The sequence below is a fragment of the Marmota marmota genome, unplaced genomic scaffold (genome assembly GCF_001458135.2).
Source record: "Marmota marmota marmota unplaced genomic scaffold, marMar, whole genome shotgun sequence".
Classification (NCBI taxonomy): domain Eukaryota; kingdom Metazoa; phylum Chordata; class Mammalia; order Rodentia; family Sciuridae; genus Marmota; species Marmota marmota.
In genome coordinates this window covers 9741660-9747268 of record NW_026000211.1, presented here as the reverse complement: position 1 = coordinate 9747268, position 5609 = coordinate 9741660, and positions in this window count along the sequence as shown.

The window sequence follows — 5609 nt, the reverse complement described above, 5'->3', positions numbered from 1 at the left end:
TGCACACGTCCAAATGGTAGGAGGGTGGTTTCAAGAAGTTTGAGATATAGCTAAGGGTAGTCTCTAAGTTCCTGAAAAGGAACTCAGGCAGTTGTTACCACAGGGACCTGATGTCAGAGGGATTATCTATAGCAAAGCTAACAGCAATATCTCAGATGGGTTAGGGTAGCTTCTCTAGGAAAGAAGAGATATAAGAGAATAAACTTTGATTAAAATGAGGGAAAAAGCGGAGAGATCTTTGGGGCAAATAGTAATTGCAAATGCAAAAGCAGTAAGACTTAATGATATGGCATGATAATGATGTGGTGAAACAAGAAGGCAGTGCAAACACTCTTTGAATTTGAAAATACATAACAAATTAAAGACACTTTTTTGAATACTTCCTATTAAGTGACATAGTACCCCTTGAGGTGAACAATTGAGGTGGACAATTTCACCCTGCTCCCAGCACCAGGAGTTTGACTACTACCAAATCTAATTTACAGGTAGTAAACTTCTTCATTTCTAAGTAATTTTTTCAGTACTTCATTTTTTTGTTTGTTTCAGGTATTAACTACTAATACCTAAATACTTCTTGTTTGGTAGCCTCTAACAAAGGAGATAGCACAAAAGTGGACACATAAACACAAAGAGATAAAGCATTAATACAAAAGTCAGCAATATATCAACATATATAAAATGGTCAGTGTGTAAAGTAAAAAGCACATCTCAAGCATTGGTTTTTGAAATAGATTCATACGCAAACTTAAATTCATTCTGTAAATCTACTGTTTTAATATAAGGCAATACACAGAAAGATAAATCAGGGATGATATGTTCCGTAAAACTTACGTGGAACAAAATTTAAGGGAAGAAAAGATAGATCTATTCAACTTTTATTGGTGCCACAAGAGGATTTAATTTTAATACATGTTTTGCAGACGTAAAACTTTTTTGAACAGTGGGGGAGATTCTTTCAGGTAAACCTCAACCTGAAGGTTTTCCCTTTATTTCTAAAGTCTAGAATACTGTAGCATCTTTCAGGGAGAGAAGACAAATGCAGAAGACACTGGGGGGAAACTCTTCCCCTTATGTATCCACCATGGAATGGATTCTGATAGTGCTATTGGGAAAAAAGAATCATGAGCTAGTGGCTTGTGATTAAGGAGTCTGAACATTTAGAAAAGCTTAGATTGGTTAGGAATTCTCTACAATAACCTTTCAAAGCTTAAAGGCAAGGGGGCGGGGTTGGCTGGTACAAAAGCTGTCTATTATTAAACTACCCTGGAACGGGATGCAAGAAGTTATACAACTACCTTAGTAAAGGAAGTGGCAGAGAAATTAAATGAGACAAAGCATGAAATGAATTTAAATCTAGGCAAGGTTATTTTCTAGTCTACTCCAAACCAAGGATTTAAAGAGCACTTTTAAGAAAATAAATAGAGAAATAAATAGCCTAAATGCTAGTTGTCTGATTCTTTGTACTTTGTTTTATGTGGATGAATTTGTGCAAGTATGTATCATGTAACTCTCAGTGAACTACTCATTGGATAATGGTGGTTCTACTACCTTTATCTCAATTTATTTTCCTTAAAGTCACAAGCTTTCACATGTGGTTAATCTGAACCAGCTTCTGATTTGAGAGACTGAGAGGTGAGCACACAGTGGAAGTGTCAAATCCTGATCCTTTTGGGTGTGGCTCTCCATAGTTGGACTCTGATTGGCCTTTGTGAATCTTCCTCCAATACAGTAAACACAATCAGGCCACTGTATTTCCTTGAACGTGTTCTCATGCCACTTATACAGATTATCCCTAAATTAATGGTCACATCAGATTCACCAGCTGCTGGGGTTAATTCTCTGATTTTTGATAAACTGTAGGAACCTGCTATATAGAAACAGATAAGAATACAGCACCCCCCTTGGTGGGCAAAGGCTGATTTTCCGAAACTACCCACTGTCTTATTGAAGAAAAGTTTCTACCTCCCACCGGACTATTAGCCCAGAGAAAGAATTCATTGGGATTTGAGCAACACAGCCATTTGTCAGTCTCTCATAGATCATCAGTTCAGTGCTTTCTTAGGGAACAAAACAAATGATGCTTTAGAAAACTACTCACTGTCATTTTCTCTCCACTTCTCCAGTGCATCTCCTGCGTCTGAAAATTGCCAGACTTCTTCCTTAAGACCTTTGGCTTATTTTCCCAGCCAGAGTGTAAAGGTCTAGGCTGTCAATATTTGCAATGTGTGGGCTGAAATTAGCCTCTTTTTGTTTTCTTCTTATGAGTGAAAATGTGCAATGGGGAAAAGAGGTCACATTAGGGTAGATTTATCTTAATCTAAATTGGAGGGATTTGTAAAAATTACTGAATTGATGTTTTCTGAGTTCTTTAAAATCTTTGGATGAAAACACAAAGGGTTACTTTTACTACTTTGGTAGTGCTATATTAAGCAAATTTGCTTAGGTACTTTCAACTAATGCTTCCCAGCTCCAACAGAGCAATCATGGTTAAAATAATACATTTTTCTCAATTGTGAGGTCATGGTAATATTTTGAAATTTAGAAATTTTAAATGTTAAAAACATATGCATATAATGTCTAGTTAAATTTTGAGCATATTTCATAATTTGGAGGAAGGCGACATAAATATCTCATTCTGCTGTTTACTCTGATTTCATGAAGCATATTCTTATCCATTGGCTTGATAGAATCTGAGCTGAGATGTTCCGTAACACTGGACTTATTATTCTGAAACAAGAATTCAATAGAATGAAATTCTTCCATTTCCATTCTGTTGCCTTTCTAACCTTTTCAAAGTTTCTTGATGTATCTGACTCAGAGAAAACAAAACAAAACAAAACAAAACAAAAACCTCATAGAGAAAACCGAAAGGCTGCTTTAGAAAATTATAATTGTTTCATCTTTGTAAAGCTTTTGACCTTTGGTGTTGAGAAAATTTGCTTTTTTTTTTTTTAATCTTTGAAAGATGTGTTAAATAGTTGCATCTTGAAAAGGACCAGATTAAAATTCTGGTTTTGATTTTTCATTTGCCTGAGATTAAATTTGTGATTTCTCTAAACCTCAGAGATTCCCTGTATTTTTAACTCTGGTCTTGGACTTTCAAATGAGTCAGTTGGAGCACAGCAATTGCTCCATGGAGAAATCTACACTGATGTGTTACCATCTCTTATACAAGTTGTGAATGACCCAAGCTGGATCATGCACAAGAGAGATAGGTGCACCTCTCTTGGCAGATATTCCTCATTGATTATGGTGACATTTCCTGCAGAATCTTGGTGTAGTTTTTACAACCCTGCTCTTCACAGCTCTGTAGGCAACAAGACAGTTGGCAGGAGTCATTAAATGAGCTGAAACTGCTTCTCTTACCTGAGTTTAGACTCTAAAGAACAGGAACTCACAGTCGGCTTTAGGACTAGCACCTATTTTCAAATATAGACATATGAATATTGCTTTGGAGAAAGGCAGAATAAACAAAGTAGACTACCATTATATCAGGTAATAATTAAAATTGTTGCATTTGCTCAGAATTTATCTTGATATAGTTGCATCTTCTGGAAGAATCTGGCATATTGGCTTCCCTCTGTGGAAGTCATGATTTCACAGCCAATCCACCCATTAATATATATGAAATAATTATCATTTATGAAAATATTGTGTAGGGCTGGGGATTAGCTCAGTGGCAAAGCAGTGTGTTAGGCCCTGGGTTAAATTCCCAGTACCAGAAAACAAAACAAAATACTGTGTCATATGGAGCAGACAATTTTTATAAGTTATTATCCCAAATTTCTTACTCTAAATGGAATAAGATTTTAGAGGAAGGTGTGGGCAAAGGAAAGTTTCTTGGAGTTGATAATATTGTTTAGACCACGAATTTTGAAACAGAGGCAGAGCATTTGGAATATAGCACTCGAGATGGAGTGAGTTGATGTGTCTGAAAAATTTCAACAAAATCAATTTTAGATTTTATCTTAGTGAAAGAAAGATTTGACTTTTTCAATGGAGAAAAATGCTGTTTTATAGAAATACTTTAGAAAAGGTATATTTTAGGATTACTGGCATTTCATAAAATGAAAGATAACTATGATAAATAATTTACACCAAAGATGCTGACTGAATTGACAAAGTAATTTAATGAGTTTCTGTTAGATGCCAGGCTGTGTGCTAGACCATTGCACCAGCTTGGTTTTGTAACAAAAAAACATCTAGAAGCAAATACAGGTAGTTAATGATATTACAAATTAGCTTATGATACATGCAAATGAAGGGGCAGAGAATCACAAAAAGAAGGTAAGACTTCTAATCAAGGTATTTGTCAAGATTCTGCAAAGGTTCAGAGATCCAAAATACTGAGGACCCAGAGAGAATTCTGAAATCCAGTACGTTAGCCATGCCTATGAAAATTTAAAACTAAGCTTGTAAATGCAACCATAGCCCTTGGATAAAGCTCAGAGATATTAGAAATCCCTGGAAATGACAGAATAATGACTAAGCCTTTAGGAAAATGTGCTTTAGCTTGAATAAACTGCAAAATTGTTTCCCATATTGAGTCTTCAGAACATAGACAAAAAGCCCACTTAATTTTTGTTTTTAGATAAAAATAGTTGATTTCAGCTGAATTTGGTTACCTTTTTAAAAAGCTAGTCCTATAAAGAATATATGCTTACTTGAATGGGTACAAAATTTCAGGAATTATATAATGCTGGATATAAGTTGGCTAGTGGAACTTAAAACTTAATCAAAGTCAAGTAATGTGGTAATTTGTTAGTTTGTAGGTGACATTGTATTTCAAAAGATGCTACCACACACCATTCATTTCCCAATGCTACCAGTTTTTTCCCTCTTTTTTTTTTCTATAGAGCCCTATAGAATCTTTGATTTGAGTTTTTCTGATGGGCAGAATCAGTAGAAACCCATTTGTGTGTGTGCGTGTGTGTGTTTGTGTGGAGACTGAACTCAGAGGCACTCAATTACTGAGCCACATCTCCAGCCCTATTTTATATTTTATTTAGAGACAGGGTCTCAGTGAATTGCTTAGCACCTTGCTTTTGCTGATGCTGGCTCTGAACTGGCGATCCTCCTACCTCAGACTCTTGAGCTGCTGGGATTATAGGTGTGTGCCACTGTACCCAGCTAGAAACTCACTTTTTTTTGGGTGGGAAATATATCCATGACTGGATTAAAGTAGCAAATGAGTTGATCTTAATAATAGAACTAATATTTTGCAAACCAAGTAGAAAAAAGTTCATTTTCAAAGGACTTTGACTAAGGGATGAATATCTCAGATTCTCTCACACATAGTTTATATCTTAATAGATTTGATTATTCATTGAATTTTCCTTTTTTTAAATTACGAAGATTTTTTTGACTATGTGGAGAATAGGCAGAAAAAAGCTCTTCATTACCTATGGAATCCTGCTTTTTGTGAAATTGTAAAGGTTAATTTTGGAAGAAAGTCATACTTAATATTGAACCAATTACATAGCTACGACTCAAAGTAAAAATTTTGCTTAAGGTAATGTCTCATGTGTTTAGTCAGCTCAGTAATAGAACTCATACCTTTTGGTCAGTGAGTCTATGATATTTGTTATGCTTCCATCCGCACTGGTACA